Below are 19539 nucleotides of genomic sequence, written 5' to 3'. Positions count from 1 at the left end.
TAATTGCTTGTCAGTTTATTCATCCTGTTCCCGTTTGCCCCCCCTCACGGGTAACTTGTATGGTGGGGGGTAATTTGTTGTTGGTTTTGAGATAAGTTAGATCAGTCACGCTTGTTGCTGTTTTTCAGAAAATAAGCGGATGACCTGACTTGGTTTGATAAATCGGTGAAGTTTATCCTTATCTTTAATAAAGGGGTAGGGTGCAAGTTGGTAATGTGTGTTGTGGACTGGTTGTTCTATTCGTATTTTTGGGGTTTTCAGAAAAAAGCTGCTGGTTGAAGACATGGTTGGTGTTTTGTTCTTTCTTTGAGCTGTGTTATTGTTAAAACAATATGTATATGTTCCAGTCATTCTTCTAGGTGGATCGGAAGTGTGTACCATTTCGACAAGCATAGTTGTTTGTCATGTGAAAGCGAAAGCATGATTTTACGTCTACGGTTATATTTAGCTGATGCTTTTGAGTTGGCGGAGCTTCTCAGGGCTAAGTGGGTGGGCACTGTTCATCCAATATGCGGTGGCACAGTTTAATAGCTTTTTTGTTAAACTTTTGAGTTTATAAGTTGCCAAGCAATTTTTCTTTGATACAAATTATTTTGATAATGGTCCTTGTTTACTGTAACTAATTTTCTGGTGTAGAGATTATAATACGATGGTTTATTTGCAAGTTTTATATATATGTAACATACATACTGGATGCCGTGTGCCTAGGTGAAGGGCTTTTTGCAGGAGTCCTAGTTTCTGGGTACACTAGCGGTCAGTTGTACTCAAGACAAAGACAGTCCACAGCTGGAATGTATTGATTTGTTGAAACTGACAACAGAACTGACAAAGGGCTTGCATGAGTTAATAATGTGGACTCTAGTTTGTATGTGAAGAAGACGAGGAATATATGCTTTTTTTAAAACGTTTGAACATTAGTAAATTTTCAAAAACATAAAAAGAGTGCAGAGGAACAAAATGGATAATGCATTAAATTGCGAGTAAAGACTAAAAAATAACCCAAGGATTTACCGTTTTTGTGATATGGTTCTCTTGTTAAAATGACAAGTGGAAGTAGTGGTGTGAGTGCAGTAAGAATGGGGGAGGGGGTAGCAACTAAGGAGGAATGTCAGATGTGAAGTTAACTGAAACATTTTTTAGTAGTCCTTGGAAACCTGAGTAGAGTTGTTTGAATGTGTTTCTGTGAGCATTTTTTGTTGGCACTGTGGAGTGCTGTACTTTAACTGTTGGAGTAAGGAAAGCTAGGCTTAGTCTTTGCCAGTTCTGCAATGATACAAAATTTAATATTTGTAACAAAAAGCCTCAGGTGAGTGTCACTCTTTTTTTTTTTTTTTTTTTTTTTATTTCAGCAATTTGATATTCTTTAGCATGGTGTTACAGTCTTGACCAGTGGCCTTTAAAGGATGTCTGGCTTTAAGGGAGAACCGTTCGTGCACTTTTACAGTGTCCAGGTCAAGGCAGAGACTTAACCAGCATATGTTCTTGTGGTGGGCATAAAGCAGATAGGTAGAAGTGCATTTTAAAAAGGATGCAGGTGAGGTTAAAAAGTCTTAAATACAGTTGTGTAGTTATGGACAATGCAGAAAACTTAATAGATATGTTTGCTAAAAGCGACACTGAATTTAATAAGTTTAATGCAAGATTCATTATGACTATACGAATACTTAAAAATGTGAAGTAGTAAGGGTTAAATCTGCATATGGATGTCGTTTTCGCATTCTCCTTAAAAATGTGATTATCTTCTTTCATTTTATACCAAGGGGGTTTTGGTTATTTTAGCACTGTGAAAATAATGTGTGGACACTTTTTTTTTTTTTTAACTGATGCCGTCCCTGTCTCTAATTTTCCATAATTACGTAAAACTGGTTGTGAAGATAGTTGTTTTGTATAGATAGAAATGTAATTAGGCTTTCATAGATTTATTGACTGGAAAAGTCCAGCTGGGCCAGAAGTGCCCATTTTCATTCTAGGCCCAGGGAGAAAAGCTCCAATTACAACTCGCATGTACAAATTGGTACATAAATAGTTATATAAATGTGATTCGAATCAAAAGGTAATAATTTACATGTACAAATAAATGGATGCAGAAGTGAACATATACAAATAAATGGAGTTTGGTGTTATCAACATTTATCACACAGTAGAAATGTCATTGCAGTACAAGAAAGTCATGAATTCTGTAAATTTACAGCCTAGTCTGGAGAAAGAAAGCTGGAATCAAATTGTAGAAGAGTTAGGATACTGTAGAGGTTCATAATAGTAAGTAGACGTACAGTCCCTTATGTATAGCATAAGTTTAAGATGAGAATTGGAGTAAGTTAGTTTGCTTAAGAAAACTGACCCTGTTCTCTTAGGGTGATGGTATGGAGGATAGTAAATGAAAAGGGGCATAGGGACAGGTTTGAAGGTGGCAACATACAGTTGAGAGCAATTATAGGTGTGGGTTCTTAAACGGGTGCAGAACAGGAGCAGAGCTAAGTGGTTGAAAGGAATTCTTTGAGAAAGGACTTGGAATGTTTGAAGAGTGGGGATAGATCTTTATGTGGGTTAGGACCGAATTCCAGGCATTAGCTGCAGTGTAAGCTTTATACTTTTTGATTTGTTGATGTCAAGTAGCTGTTTCTCTGCAGAACAGAGGCAACGCTTAGGAAAGTAGTGGTGGAAGGATGTTGAAGAGTTGTAATTTATTTTATGGCCTTACATTAGTTGTGCAAAAGTTAGGTAATAGGGAAATGGTTTAGTTGGCTGCAAATCTTGCAACTTTGTTTTAACATGGTTCTAGTATAGATTTTAAAGTGGACTGAAGGATGGTTAGGAGAGCTGTATAGTAGAAAGGGTAAGAGACGGGTGTTAAATCGAGTGGTAAATCCTTCAGTTTTTGGTGTTTTTTTTAATGGAGTTTTGAATGTGGAGGTCATATTATCTGTTGTAATTCCTAATAGTTTAGTTTGGGAGACTACTTCTATGGTAGTAGTATTTAAGAATGTGAATTAATATTTTTTCTTATCCAGGTATGCGAATTTAGGAAAAGTAATAGTTTAGCTTTCTTTGGATTGAATAGGAGTTAGTTGTCTAGCTTTCTACTGTGTTAAAGGCAGTCTGGGTGATGGTTTGGATATGGGAGATTGTTTGGCGAGCAGATAAAGCTGGAGTAGTTGGCGTATTGTTTAAGGGGTATTTGAGATGTGTAGAGGTTGTTGATAAAGCTATTGAAAAGCAAAGGACTAAGTATGGAGCCTTGTGTTATGCCAGTTTTGAGTGGAATGTAAGGGAAGTTTCATAGTTTAACTGATTGTTGCCGGTGAGCTATATAACTAGAAAATCAGTTCATCAATGGGATAGGGTGACCTTTGGTAGACAGTTTTGGTTGGAGTTTACTATGTGGGACAGTGAGGAATGCTTTTGAAAAATCTAAAAATATTGATTAAACTAGCTTCTGTTTGTCTGTGGCCTTGTAATATTATTCACAAAAGCTGCAAGGGTGTTGAGGTGCTATGTGTGGGGTTAAGTAGGTTTTCATGGTGGAGGTATTGAAGTGCCTTGTGTGTATTTTTTCAAAAAGTTTGGTGGGGGGAAATATTGCAGTAGATGTAGTTTGGTACTTCATTGGGGTTACCCCTCTTTTGAAGGGGGGGTTATGAGGGATTTTTCAAAAATGTGGGGACATAGGGTTACAGAATTGACCTATTGATGGGAATTGAGATGGGGTTAGCAGTGCAGCTAGAGGCAAGCTTCGGGTATTTCTGGAGGGAGTTGGTCTACTGAGGGGCGGCATGGTTTGAGTTTCAGTAATCTTTAGATGAAGAAGATGGTGACTGGTTGTGAAGAGAATATGGGGTTAAGTGTGGGTGGATGTCCTGGTTCAGATGCTGCTGTGGGTGAGCTTGAGATATGAGCTACTTTGTCTATGAAGTAGGAATTTATATTTGATAACTGTTTCTAGTGGAGAGAGTTTGAGACACGAGTTGAGGTTAGTATATTCTCCAGGGTGCAAGACCTTCTTAACTGAAGACCAGAAGTTTTTTGGGTTCTGTTTCTGATTATTTTTGTATATCCGAGAAATAATGTTTCCTGTCTGTAAGAAGTTTTATTTATTTATTTTATTTTCTGGAGCTGAGAAGATCTCATTGTAGCTGGTAGTTTTGAGGGGTTTTAGATTTTTTTTGCCCTTCTTTCCGTGCTTTGTCTCTATTGTGTATGAGGTTTTGACAGTGGAGTGGGAGCTATGGGATGCAGTTGGATTTTAAACTTCTTAGCCCATTTGAGAAAAAGAAGAGTAGAGTATTTAAAAATATGGTATTACATTTTCACTGGCTTCATTTGTGTGTAGGGTTGTGAGAGTGGACTAGTTAATGGCTTTTAGGATGTTCGTGAACTCATTGGGATTGAATTTTGAGAGGTTACTTGTTTCCCTGTATTGGTTTTGTTTGATGTAGTGGGTGACAGTTCTAAGATCGAATGTAGGGTGATGAACTAAGGGTGCCAGGGAGGATACTGAGTGAATGGTATTTAGTGGGGTCAGGGATTAAGATCCAGTCCAGTATAGTCATTGTTTTTGGTTTTGTTTGGTTATTAATATGTTTTATGAAACCATTCAAGTTGTTGCTGGTAGTGGGGAATTTGGGCCTAAACTGTTGCTAGTTTGATAAAATTTCCAAAAATGATGATCGCATTATGGATATTATTTGAGACCCAGTGAAAGATCTTTTTGAGTGTAGGAATGTTATTACTTGGAGGAATAGAAAGGGTTATGTGCACTTTTTTTGTTCATTCACTCAGAGCTGAGCTGTTTGACATTGACATTTGGATGGGTTTTTGGAATAAGGGATGAATGGAAGAGAGGTAGGGAAGAGGATAGTTACGCCTGTAGCTTTCTTTTTTAGCATATGCCAGTCAGTTTGGTTTTCACAAGCAGTTTAGTATTGAGGCTACCTTTATTTTTTGCATGAGCAGGCCTTTTGATGATCTGATGGTTTTGTTGTCAGTACTGATCCTCCTTGATCTTTTCCTGGAATTTGACACTGTTGGAAATGCGTACTTTTTGCACCTTTGTTCTTATTGTGATCTTTACTGCTGTAGGTTGGTTTGCTTCCACTCTCATTGAATGTACATGGAGAGTGGTTTCTGGTTTAAACTTTCTTCCTCGTTCTCTGTGGACTGTTGGAAGCTTTTTTTTGTTTACAGTGTTACTGCTGTCCTTGGGGCCCATACTAGATGAAGAGGTTTGAGCTGCATCTGATAACATCCAACTGTTCCATGTTCCACACTCCTTTTAGATGCATAGGATGAACAGCCTGTGGAAGCAGTAGGCGTTAACATCCCATGGAGTGTAGGCCTAACAATTGTGTGCATATGTGTGCATTTGCACTGTAAATCGATGGGGAATTCATTGTTTGGTGTCAGTTTGTCTCTCAGAAGATGGCTGTAGTACAGCTTTTAGGAGCCGACGAGGGTTGCTCTGTCAGGAGAGAGGTTAGGCCGCTCCAAAGGAGCAGCAAACTCGCCTGCTGCCTACCACCTGACTCTCACATGGGATTGATGGTCTGATAGGGTGTCGTGGGGAGGAATAAGTGAACCGTGGAGCTTTTTACTTAGCCTGGGGATGTGCATCTTTCTGTGCTGAATGAATGGACTGATTAAGTGAAGATAGAGGTGCCAGCTTGCAAGTCTTCAGAGAGCATAAAAAGTGAGGGTAACAGGTTATTGAAGGAAGCAGACCTGACCACCTGTAGCTTCTGTAAAATTTACAGATATGCATTTGAAAGGATTAGTTGAGGAAATAAGGTATGTGTAAGCAAATGCAAATCAAAAATTGAAAATGAGGGGTGCAGTGAGGATTATGTTAAGAGTAAAGGAAATTGGGGGGGGGGTGAACCACTTGAGGATGAATCGTGTTAATAGTGAAGACAGCAGGAAAAGATGTGATGTATACAGAAGATACCTTTCAAATGAAATTTTAAGCCTGGTATGCAGGTGTATTAAAATCTATGTGATTTATAATAGGAATGTGAAAAATTAGTGCACTGTGAAATAAGTTTGGTGAGTACGATTGATGTGAAAGAGATGGTATTGGTGAGACTAAAAAAGCATCATCATAATTGAGAAGAGTGCAAGGCAGATGTTGTGAACTAGTAAATGAGATGTTTACTTTAACCTAGACACAGATGCAAAGTAATATTTGGTCTACAAATAACTGTTAAGACATTTGATTTGGAAATTACTAAAAAAGAGAGCTGTATGCCCATTATTTGACAGCAGTCTGAAGTTTGACCAACATGTAGCTAAGATAAATGCAAGAATCATTCTAATTTATCCAGGTTCAAGGAAGCTGTAGTAATGTTCTACTCAGCCATTTTCAGACTTGTTATTGAATGTAGTGCCCCCTTTGACAAGTATGTGACCAGACACTTGCAACAGTTGGAACTCCCATGTTGGTTTCTCACCAGGAGAATTTGGGTCAAGAATATCCCATCCTACAATGATCACCTAAAGGCTAAGTCTTAGTATCCTATAGGCTGCCGTGAGTGGATCTTTGCTTGGCTTACAGGGCTTCCTCAGACCCAGCTCTGATGGATTTGTTGCACATGTGCAAAACAAACAGCACCAGAAACACCAGATCCAGGGATTTGAACTTCACTTGTGACTTAAACAGAACCTGCTGTAGATACAGACAGATGCGTCTCAAAGGATTATGTTTAGTATGGTATAGGCTCCACATCCATTTAAAACAGAGTTTCATACCTGATTCTGCTCAAACGAAATTTTGAAAATTGGATGGGAAATCATAAGTTTACCTCCACCACCATGTCCCTTATAGACAAAGGCCGTCAATAAGAAAAAATATTATCCTAAATAACGTAGGTTCATAGGTAGGTACTAGGCTATCTGCCCTGGGGCCTATACAAGCCCAGCCAAAAAGGTACCCTGGCTTTTGCCACCCAAGAAAATTATTTTCCTGTGCCACTGTCGAGCAGAGCCACAGAGGTGATCCCCGGGGTGAATTTCCTATTTCCCATCCAATCATCAAGATTTTTCTTGAGTGCTAATGAGGAGCTTTGTTTGATATACATAGGTAGTTTATTCCAGAGTATGAGAAGTCTCTGGGACAGGAATCTATCCCTCCAGTATATTCTGTTATTGTGGTGACAAGGTTTAGGTCCCTAGAGTGTGTAGCTCAGAGGGATTGGGATTTCTTTAAGTGGAGCATGTCAAACAGCTCTGGGTTTGACATAGCTTTGTATGTTAAGCAGAGATCACCTCTGAGTGGGCGATATGTGACTGAGTAAAGCTGGAGTTTTTGAGACTGTCTGTAGGGCATCTGTTTGAGGTCGATAATCCTCTTTGTGAGGAGGTTCTGCGGCCTTTCCAGTTGTTGTAGATGTCTTGTGAGGTACATACCAAAAGGGGTGTTTTACTCTATAATGGGTCTAATGAGTGATGAGTAGAGGGGAGTAATTACCTTTTTTTCTGGATGAGAAACCTTTTGTGATGGTGTGCCATGTAGAAGGATTTCTTGACTACTGTGGCGATGTGATTATCAAAGGAGAGACTACTGTCCACCTGTGTCCCAAGGTCTCTTATCACACTTATATCCCCCCTACAAATTTTTAGTTACCTCCCTAATAACATGCCCCACCCATATAGAGCTCAGTGATACTTGGAGACCCAAATTGTTTGGAGTGCACATCTACGTGGTCACTAGTCCAGTAACAGCTTATGAACTTATTAAAAACGCACATGGGGCAGCAAGCCTTTGGTTCAAAAACTGCTGACTTTTTTCCTTTTCCAAACCATAATGCTTAAATAATTCATTAATATTTCAGGTCATCTGGCCTGGGGGAAGCTAGGAATAACATTATGTAAACGTATTTGTGATACATATGTACACCAAGAGTCACATAGGCTTTATGAGTACTAAACAGAGATGTGACATCAATATCTTTCTCAGCTAAAGTGGTAGCAACAATGCTGAATTCTTTTCATTGACTTGGACAAGTCTGAGATTTGTGTAGGTAAAACTAGGTGAAGAAAGTTCCTTGTAGTGTACATTTGTAACTCCATTAAGAACGTACAGGTTCTGTAGGCTTTGGTATTTTTGTTGGCACCATGGGCATTCTAGAAGGCTGTTGCACACACAATTTAAAGGTTTGGAAACTCTTGTAAATGTAGTCTTTAGTGTGGACTTGTTCACTAGGACAGCTTGGCAAGAGACTGCTACAGCAAGTGAATCAGTTGAGATGCTGTAAATTTAAAGTTAAATAAAAGTAAATGTAAATTAGGTGTGGCAGGTCAGAAATATGTTGTCCTATTTTGATACTAGACACTGAAGCCTGAGAAGGAAAAGTGAGAGATTTTGCCCAAATGCTGAAAGACATGCTGTTGTGTTGCAAGTACATGGCAGTCAGAATGGCATAGGAACTGCATTCTTTAAAGAAAACTGATGAGTTGCCTATGATTTACGAAAATTTGCAGATATACAAAAGGTGCATTTTCATATAGAAAAAGGAGCTGATAGAAGTGTATAATGTGAGAAATATCTGTGTACTGATGCAGGAAATAAACCGTTTACCGTTATCACTAAAACGGTCAGCAAAAACTAAAAGAAAAATCTAGCCAAGCTAGACTTTCCACTGTGTGATTCATTGAAACCTCTTGTATTGGAGATAATTGTGGACATCAATTGGGTGCAACAACCCTGTGTTTCCAAATGTTAGCCAAACATTCCACTTATGCTGTGCTGATGAGGCCATAAGGCCGAAACATGCATGTCCACAGCTAGTGGGGTTTGGCTATATTGGCCTGAATTTGTCCATAACGGACTTTAAAAGGAAACAAAGCCATGGACCTTCAGAACTGCCATATAACTGAAACACAGTATGTCCTTAAAGAGGTCATTTGCATCTGTCCCAATGAATTGCATAGTGGAAAGTGTAGCTTGTCCAGATTTCTTTTAGTTGTTGCTTACTGTATCGGTGTGAGAGATTTTCCTGAATATCTGTTGTAAAGAGCCATTGGTTCAAGCGGATTCCAAACAATTGCAAACAAGTTTGCAAAGTGTGATTGACCTAAGCAAAAGTAGTCTTTAAAGAAAAACAAGATTTTCTTTCAAGGAAGAAGTTCTGTCCAGGGCGTTAAACTTTTAGTGTTGCTAATTGGCCCATTGCTAACTAGTCTTTTGTCCAGTAGTATACAGCCAAGTTCAGTACTTCATGGAATTGTTAGGCATTTCCAACATAGTGTACTAAAATCGCCTCAAAAACTAACATTTAATTTTATGGTAGTCATTCACAGGGTTGAAGCCTACAATCCTGAAATGCATAATCACAGTAACATTATATAGAAGACCAAAGCACTGAAGACGACAAATATCTAAAAAATCTCAAATACTGAAGATCCTCCTACCAGTGTAGCACAGGTCCTGCAGGGAAGGCAAGTCCAGAAGTTCGACATGGTGGTTTTCTGTATTGTTACCATGGTTATGCATTTCAGGTAATTAACGGGTAACCCGGGCTTTCATTCTCGGTTATTTTAGTATTTAACAGTGGGAACTTTCTAGTCAAGATGAGACTAATTTCACGATTTGTTGTGGGTTTCATCTTTATTTTTTCATTCATTAGCTGTCTTTTTGGGGCGATTAAAACGGTTTAAAAAAATACTTAAAACACTGCTTCCCAAGTACTTGGTCCTGTCCATGCCAAGCTCCCACTTGACATCTCTGTAGTTTCTACCTCCTCTCTATTTGTCCCACTCTAATCTGTTAGAATTGTTCCTTCCATTTTTCCGGTGATACTTTTGTTTTACAAATTATATTTACCTTTTACTACATTTTATAGTATTTATAATGGGAATTTTTCTGTGTAATATTTAATGTGTTGTGCTTTTGTATGTACACTGGAATGTGTCTTCTCTGGCTTGGTATTCTACTCTGTCATTATGTTTATGGAATTTTTATTGTATGTGTGTATGTACTTTGGAGCTTTTCTCCTTGGGTCTCCACTGAAAATGGGCGTCTGACTCAGTTGAACCAACCAGGTTGACAAGTGTCAAGTAAATGTCAAATAATCTTTCCAGGGACTTGCCAGTGTTAGTCATATTTTTATGCAGCTAGCACTAAGTGCTTGTTCCTCTCCTCTTTTGACCAGAATAGCTTGCAAAGAAGTTCTAATTATCTCTTTTAATTGGCTTCACTCTAGAAAGTTATTGACTTTTTAATTTAAATTGTATTTGGTACTGCCTGGAAAGGATAATAAACCCATTAATGTAATATCCCCAAAACGCCACCATCTTTTAGCTATTAGAAATATCTGTATGCTTGGTTTACTCAATGTTATTTACTTGTCATACAGAATCAAAAATTGACCTAATCCTTAACAAGGCTGGATGCAAGCTGACCCAACTTCTAACTCATGAAGTAAGGAAAGCTGTAAGAATTGATGTGTTAATATCTAAACTTGAACAGTCCTCTTTATATCTTTCATCTTGCCCCATAATTCTGCATGCAAACCATGTAGGCAAAATGTGTAGGTTTATTATAACTCTCTCAGGTGAAAGATAGTAGGATAAACTAGCCAGCTTCCATTGTCAGACAGCTTTATCATTTTTGTAATTTAACTTTAACTTTTAAGGTATTGAGTATTGTCTGGGTAAAAATATACAGAGACAACCCCTTTCACTCTTGGATTATTCAAAGGACCATTGTTCTAATTAAATCTTACTTAAGCTTAGATAATGCAGAAAATAGCCTTTTCAAAAAGTTTTGTCTTCCTACTTGAAAAAAATTGCTACAATTTGTTAATGAAGATAATTGATCTTTAATTTAGGTAGAAAGGTTTTTGAGCACTTGGTTAATTTGGATTATCAGCGAAAATCTAAAGTAGTGATTTGTACCAGTAACTGCAGCATAGGACATTAATTTTCAGCCACTTTCATTACTTGGTGTTTAAATGACGACATCTGTGATAGTCTGCATTCATAGAACTTTGTTGCTTTAACATTTCAAATCTGCTTAAGCAGCTGACTGCATTGGTGGTTTAGGATTTACTTTAAAATGGTTATGATGCATGTTTAATGTTCAAAACGTGCATGTTTTTGAAGTTGGTGTTCAAAACGTGCATGTTTTTGAAGTTGGTGTTCAAAACGTGCATGTTTTTGAAGTTGGTGTTCAAAACGTGCATGTCTGACTGCTTTGTTTATATTTTTGTTTCTTGTAGTGTTTCAATGCATAGTTAAATTGATGTAGCAAAACTATAGTTTGTGTTTTCATATGTTACTGTATGCACTGTGCTTTGTACCAAAAACTCTCTATTACTGCCACTCATTAGCACTTATTAATGTGTTTTCCAATGAACAATTTTAAGCACTTTCTCTGTAACATTGACATGAGTAGTTCATTAGAACTTATCTTGCCTTTAATGCGGTCATTTAAATATTTGGTACTTTTCTGTTATCAGGGCAACAGATGTAATGAGCACTTGCAATGTTAACCCACCATTCCAATGATTGCACTGCTGCCGGTGATGTCGGCAAAGGTTCACTTTGACAATACATTTCAGCTGAAAGTTATGAAAAGGAATTTCTGGATATATATCCCCAGCCCAAGAGTGTGAACATTTCTAAATGTATAAGGCTGACTGCATGTGGGAAAGCAGAACAACGTTTGGTATACCACATTCCGTGTTACTTCCTAAATAAGGTCAAAATGAGACATTGTCTTTATGAAAAAAAAGAAAAGCAGTGCTCCTGTTTAACACCATGTGCTGATTTGTAATGGTGAGTGTGTTAAGAATTGTAAGGGTGTCAGGCAGGACATAAAAGCAAAAGCGCAGTTTATTGTATGAATATATGGTCGTTCATTCTTTTTATAAGAAGGCTGTGTCAGAATCTGTTTGTACAGAAGGAATTGATTACAATTGTCGGAAAGAAGTTAGTCTGTTTCCTGAGGTTTTTTCCCATTCTTACTGTTGACTATGTTTTGGTGTTGCAAAACCTGACATTTATACAGAAATGTCCCAGTTTGTGCATTCAAAAACGTGACAACCGCATTTGATTATTTCGCTTTCAGAGCCAGCTATAAATATGGATGGCTTACTTGCGTTACACAAACGTCTTTCGATCAACTGTTGTAAAAGGTAATAACTGTCATTACGTTGAGGAAGCAATAAGTTATGATAATATGCAATGCAAGTAACGTTACAACACACTTGTTCAGTTCTGGCACCCACTTTTAAATCAAAGTATGCGCCATAATGTTTTCCATTTAGTACACGTAGCACATCACATGATCTAATACAAGTAGAACAACTTCCTGAATAAATAAATTTAAGTAGTTGCCCATTAAATAACTACCTAATGATATCCGTTCAACAACTTCATTTAGTGGAATACATTGTTTACCAACACTTGAATATATATTTTTTAAAGTGATGTTTGATTTAGTGTTATATTTATGCACAAAGTTTAGCTGTTAGTAGAGACCTGTGGGTGTGGCAACATTAAGCCTCAATTGCCACTGAAGCTCTCCATACCCTTAGTTCCCCATTGACCTCCACTAGGGTCTTTGGGTGTTTCACATACTGAGAACAAATATTTAGCATGCGTATGTCTGTATAACACATTAGTGTCATTGCTGCTGTTCATATCATAAGTGTGCGTAAATCCTTTTTATGCAATGTTCTTTGTCTTTTACCTATGTAGGACTGACAAAAGCTGCATGTAGCTGTCTGGTAAAACACTACAGGTGCAGGTGCTACTGTGCAAAAATGTTATTTATCTTTCTCGATTCTTAACTTGAGGTTTTCTCCTTCAAATATATGTCTACATTAATTGTATAATCCACATTTTCTGGTATCTTTAAGTTGACCGCCACTTTCAAGAGCAGTGAATATTATTTTTTTTTTACTTTTTTTACCAATGTTTTCAACCCTGCTTTGTAATTTCTGGTCCTTCGTTTACACAAACCTTGTTTTATCACTGACAAGGTCTTTCAGTTCATCATTGAATTTAAATGTGTACCAGTTTCTTATGTCTTTTGTTGTCACTTGTTAAGGGTGGTGAATTTATTGTTCTGTTGTTATTCTTATGAAGTGTCCATTTCAGTTTTACAAGTATGAAAGTGCTTAATGTTTTAATAAACTGTTCACTGTAACATATACTTGTTAAGAACTGCTATTGAGTGATGGTATTATCTAGAGAATAGTTAAAATTTGCTGTCCCAGCCAATGTTAAAAGCCTGAGACAGTGCATAAATTGTGTCCCGGCATAGTATCATGCAACATTGTGGCTCTGTGATTTAAGACTTCTCCCTCATAACTTTGGGGTGCAAGGTTCAATCCAAATTTCCAGTAATGGTGTGGAGTTTTATTTTTTCTCCTTGTGCTTTGTGTGAGTTTATCTGGGTACTCTGGCTTCTGTAAATGTGCTGATTGGTTACAGTAAATTTTCCATATCTGTTAGGTTTTACCTTGGCTACACTAATTTGTTAGCATATGTGTTGTATTTATTCTTGTCCTTGTGGCTGAAAGAAATCCAAGGAGGAATCGTGCTGTTGTGTGTTTACCAAGTAAATAAAAAAGTAAAGTTTAAAAAGAGAGGAAAGGGTACACTGTATTGGCTGGGAATATTGATTGAAAAAGTGAGTATGCAGAGTTCAGCTGTATGACATTCATACCAGTCAGGGTGAAGAAATTTTAGTATATCCAATACCATCTCCTCCACAGAGTTGACGTGGATACTTTTCTAATTTAAAGAAGCCATGTATATGTATGTTACTACTTCAGGTTCCCTCCAGTAATCAAACTGGTAGAAACAAGTTTTATTTTGATTGGTATATTGAAGTTTGTAGTCCTGAGACAGGAAACACTTTTATGATTTTCTGACAGTAATGTATAGTAGAAAAGTCAGAAATTTTAAAAAGCTATGAGTGAATGGAAGTTAAAATATGTTACAATAATTGTATTAAAGTGCTGAATGGGAAGTGGGAACAAGTGTAAAGAAACTATTCAGAGAGTTGGGAGTCTTGTAAGAGCAGTAGAAAAAACTGAGAGGATTGTCCTGTCCCAGTTTTCGGAGTATAACCGTATTTCATTGCTGGGACTTTTTCATAAGGTTGTCTGTTACTGGGCATATGTTGCTGATGCCTGAAAGTCAAGACAAACTAAATGAATTGCTGGAGAAAATAAGCAATCTAAGTTTCACCAAACTGTGTGATTTTAAAAAGAGTACATAAGAAAGTTGTCGCCATACTTGAAATAGTTGGCCAAGTAGCCAAACTAGAGTTATGTATTTTGTGTGGAAAGTAAATCTGTAAAGGAGGACTTGCAGACATTTGTAGGGAATAGGTATGTGTAATTTCAGGGCGGAAGATGAACCCAGAAGTATCACAAATAGCACTACTCCAGAAAAAAATGAACTGTGATTCTCAAGGTTTTGCAGCGAGAAGCTCCCAAAGTCACATGTCCTTTAAAGTTGAAGTCCAGTAAGAATCGTCCCAAAAGGAAGATCAAATGTCCATCTAACAGTCTTTTTTTTTTTTTTTTTTTTTTTAATACTTCATATTAATTTGTTTTACATTTATTTACTGGGTATGTCTTACTGGGCCAAAGGCCTATTTTCAGCAGACGCCCGGGGAGAAAAGCTCCATAGGACAAAATTTACATAATGTTTAACAGTAATCAAAAGTAAAAACAAAGAAATTATGTGAAAAAGGAATATGTCCCTGGCCAGAAATTGTAGCTACTGGCTGTTTTGAGCAGTTTTTTTTCCTTCTCTTTCAACTTTCTGGTTTGAAAGCCGCACTTGCACCTGTTTCCTGCCTTTCCTATAACCAGCCTAGTCCGGTTACAGAGTTGCTGTATCCAGGATTGTTGGTAAGCTTCTGAGCCCCCCCAAGCCTTTCTGTGTTGGAGGGAAGCCTTCTAGCTTATCAGTGGGAGTGGTAAGCACTAGGTAGCCTATCCACCATGGGAAAAGTGAGTTTTGGCCCAGAAATTGTAGTTTGACCGTTTGGGCAGTTTTCCATCTCTTTCAACTTGCTGGCTTAAAAGCCTGTGTTTGTACTTGTTCCCAGCCTTTCCTGTAACTAGTCTAGTCCAGGTACAGATTTGCTGTATTCCAGGACTCTTTGTAAGCTTCTGAGCCCCCCAAGCCTTTATGTATAGGAGGGGAGCCTTCTAGCTGATCAGTGGGAGTGGTAAGCACTAGGTAGCCTGTCTACCACGAGAGGAGAGGTTCTTGGCCCAGAAATTGTAGTTTATTGACCATTTGGACAGTTTGTCCGTCTCTTTCAACTTTCTGGATTAAAAGACCACATCTGCACTTCTTTCCTGTAACTAACCTACTGGGTAGCACTAGAAAGCCTTAAACTGATGACCCTCTAGCTTAGAAGAGACTTTGGAGTGATTAAGTATCCCTTTTCTGTACTTTTTTGCTGTACTTAACTGTTTTCTGTCTAAACACAGATTTTCCAGCGTTTATTGTGATTTTAAAATCTTGTTTTTTTTCACATTGTACTTAGTTGACTGCCTGCACTTTTAAAAAGTTTTTTGTTTAAATAATTTAACTGTTGTAGGCTACACAATAAAGTGTGATAGCCTTTTCTGATCGTTTGTAGTCGTTTAAAGATGTTTTTAAGTATTTTTTACTGTTTTTGCTTATTTTTTCAAAAAAAACCCAAAAAAAATCCTTGTTTCCCGCCTTTCTAAGCTATTGTAGTCCAATTTTCAGGCTAGTGCTGAATTCAGGGTTGTGATACTAGTTTCTGAGTTGCCCATACCTTACTTGGATAGAAGGAAGTTTCTCTGCTCACCTGTGAGAGAGGGGAGCTTTGAGCAACCTATCTATCCCTGGAGGAATGGTTCCAGCCCAGACGTTAGTAGTTTATTGGCCATTTTGGGCTAATTTATATCTTTCATTTCCCCACTATAAAAACCGCATTTGTACAGTTTTGCGCACCGGGCAGCGCCGGTTAGCTACGGTTAAATTATTCCCGGCTCCACTAAGTCTCCTCTTCAGTTTTTTCCCTTGAAACTAGTCTAACTCTCAATACCCTGACACTGCCCAGCAGAGCAAGGCTCTTTATTCACCCCTCACCAACCAAGCGACTAAGCAGCTCACCCTACTATTCAGGCATGACCAAAGGGCAATTTCAGGTGTACTCTCCTGTCCAGCTGGTGAAACTGGGTTTCCTGAGGCAATGTTACAACTGCCTCATGTACACAGACAACCCTCGCCTCCTACCACAAAACACTAACATATGCGAGAGATGCAATTATACAGCCAAACTGGAAGCTAAGCTGTCTCCACCCAAGACTGGAACAGACGGTCAAGGGGAGAAGGTTAACACTTGCACCACACTTTCAGCTACACACAGACCTACTAAAACAGTACTGGCAAAACATACACACAAATACACAAAATCATACTCGGAGGCTCTAAATAAAAACATGCAGAAGCATCGGAGACCTCCAAAGCAGACACACAAACAACCTGCACCTCCCATCACAAACCAGACAACACAAAACACAAAATCAGTGTGCCGCACAGTCACAGCCCTTAAGGCGAAATAACATACCTAACACACTAGTAATAGGTGACTCTCTAGTCAGGCACATTGACGTCCCACTCACTAGGCTGGGCATGCAGAAGGTTACGGTTAGCTGCCTGTCGGGAGCCAGAATCCGCCACATAACACAAGCACTCAGGTCACTCCAGAATAAGTACAAATATGACTCTCATTGTTCATGTTGGTGTGAATGACCGGAGACGTACCTCCCTGGACTACATGAAAAGAGACATGGAAGAGCTCTCTGATCATGTAGCCCAGGCTGGTATGACCCTCACCCTGAGTAGCAGCCTGCCGTCATCAAGAATGATACCTCCGTATAAAGAAAGAGTGATCAATTTCAACAATTGGCTAAGCTTCTGGTGTCATTCAAAGGGGATCCAGTGTCTGTCAGCCTGGGACGACATGCTCAACAAGCCGCGTTGCTTCGCAAGAGATGGCTTGCACCTGTCACTCTTAAGCTTTCGAATACCGGCCAAAGCTCTTGCTGTCCCCATAATGCCTTTTTTAGGCAAGGCTCTAAAGTCAAACCCACCTCTGTAAACAGCACAGTTAACAAAAAACTGAGGGTTATGCTACTCAACTCCAGGCATTTAAATCACAAAATGCACGTGCTCGAAGCACTCCTCAGTATGGAGAACGTCGACATCTGTGCAGTAACTGAAACCTGGTTCAAGGCTCCAGAGAGCACCCCAGCACTATCAGGCTACAACTCATACCACATGTTTCGGCCACAGAACACGGACCGAAACACAAAAGGAGGGGGTGTATCCAAATTCATCAAGGATAACTACACCTCCCAGGTTAGTGGCGCAGCATGATACCTCTGAGATCATCCACGTGCAACTAATGTCAGGCAGATCTGCAATGACATAAAACCAGATATATCCCTGGGCAGTGATGACAGTACAGGCTGCTCACAGCCCCCTTTTTTAATCTGTTCCTGTGGTTAAGTTGAAATGCATTACTGTGGAATTTTTGTTACTGTACTCTTGGTGACCACACATTGCAGTGATCATCAGAAGTAGCTGTCTGTTTGGAATTATAGTTTATGGATGAACACAGAGTAGTTAGGTGATTACAATAAAATGACCACTGCTGTGGCTTGAGGGGAGGAAAGTGTATAGTGCCAGAAAACTACAAGATGTTATGTGATCCTATCTCTCCTACATTCTGTACTGATGGGTTCGGAGCCGATCCTCGACTCCGACTCGGCACGCTATACTATAGAGTGAAGTCTCTTATTGGCTGAGCTATTCGATATCCCAGGATTCACCACCACCAATTACACAGATCTCGTTTGCCGCTTTACAAGCAAAGACGTGGTCTCGACTTGGCTGAGCTAAGTGCTTTCTTTCTAAGAATTTTCTGTCAGGAATTTTCTTAAATTTAACCCAAAAGCTGTTGCTATCGTTGTGTATGATTGACACTTACTGATTATTTTTTTGTGGTAAATTTGTCTTTCAGGGTAAGGTTTCCGTTTAAGTTATAGGGGCCTTCCCCTCGCGCGTGAGTGAGCCTTCTTGTGTGAGTTTTGTGAGGTAGTCCAGTATCCGTTTTTAGTTAGAGGGTTCTTGGCCCTCCTGTTGTGTGATTTATTTGTTGGCTTTCTCTTGTTTAACTGTGAAGAGAAATTTTTGAAACCCATTGTACTGGGTTGGATACATTGCTATATACATTTTTTTCCTGTGACTACTAACTGTTGGCAATTATGTCTAAAGAGCACAGACCCTCTGGGTTTAAAAAATGTACCCGATGCAATTACAAGATGTCCATAACGGACGATCACTCCCTATGCGTGTACTGTTTAGGCCCCAAACACCTTCAGGAGTCTTGTAGCGTGTGTCACGCTTTTTCCACTAGAGTCCTCCAAGAGAGGAAAAACAAATTGATTCTAAAAGGGCTTATCAAACCTACTTTTGAAGAGGCCTTAAGGCCTGGGAGAGTATCACTCTGGACCGATGGGTGCTCCGAATCATCGCCGGAGGTTACGTCATCCCCTTTTCGCACCCCTGCCACCCAGTCAACGGGATATTGCAGCCATCGAAATTTCAAAGCTGCTTCAAAAAGGAGTCATCCAACCGGTCCCCGTAGACCAGACCGGATTAGGGACTTACTCAAAATTCTTTTTGGTGCCAAAAAAGACCGGGGACTTGAGGCCCATTTTGGATCTCAGCAACCTGAATCGATCAGTCAAAAAGTCCAAGTTCCTGATGGTCACCTTACAATCCATTCTCCCGCTACTGGAGAAAGGTGTTTGGATGTGCTCCATAGATCTCAAGGACGCCTATTATCACATTCTGGTAGATCAGGCGTCCAGGAGACATCTGCGCTTCAGCCTGGGAGACGGTCATTTCCAGTTCTGCGCACTGCCCTTTGGTCTCACCACAGCCCCCAGGGTGTTCACCAAATGTTTGGCGGTGGTGACTGCTCACCTGAGGAGTCTAGGATTCCAGGTGTTTCCGTATCTAGACGACTGGCTCCTAACTGCCACCTCCAGGCATCTACTATTACAGAACCTAGCAGCCACTATATCTCTAGGCACCTCCCTAGGAATCGCCTTCAATTGGGCAAAGTCTGTGTTGTTGCCATCTCAGCACATACGGTTTATCGGGGTAGAGATAGACTCAAGGCAAATGCGGGTCTATCTTCCTACAGAGAGAATAGAAACATTACAATCTCAAGTCAGAGCGTTGCTCCTCAAACGCCGAGCCCCAGCAAGGATGGTCCTACAACTGTTGGGTTCCATGTCGGCTACCGTTCTCCTGGTCCCCTTAGCAAGATTACACATGAGGATTCTCCAGTGGCTCCTGTCGGTCCAGTGGTTGTATCAGGAACTTCCTCTCAGTCACCACATTATAATCACGGAGACGTGCAAACAGGACCTCCGTTGGTGGCTTATCTCCTCCAACCTGGATCAGGGGCGACCCTTCGTTCCTCCTCCTCCAGTGGTCACTTTGACTACGGACGCCTCCCAGATG

At 39.4% G+C, this 19539-nt stretch overlaps 1 protein-coding gene across 1 annotated transcript in view; it reads left to right on the top strand.

Moving 5' to 3' along the window:
• Positions 1 to 19539, top strand: part of ANKRD52 (ankyrin repeat domain 52) — a gene marked incomplete in the record, with an annotated part of 2835210 nt that overhangs the window by 1217 nt on the left and 2814454 nt on the right.

This window comes from Protopterus annectens, chromosome 9.part0 (genome assembly GCF_019279795.1).
Source record: "Protopterus annectens isolate FY-2018-M chromosome 9.part0, PAN1.0, whole genome shotgun sequence".
NCBI classification, from domain to species: Eukaryota; Metazoa; Chordata; order Ceratodontiformes; family Protopteridae; genus Protopterus; species Protopterus annectens.
This window is presented reverse-complemented; position numbering and strand designations above follow the sequence as displayed.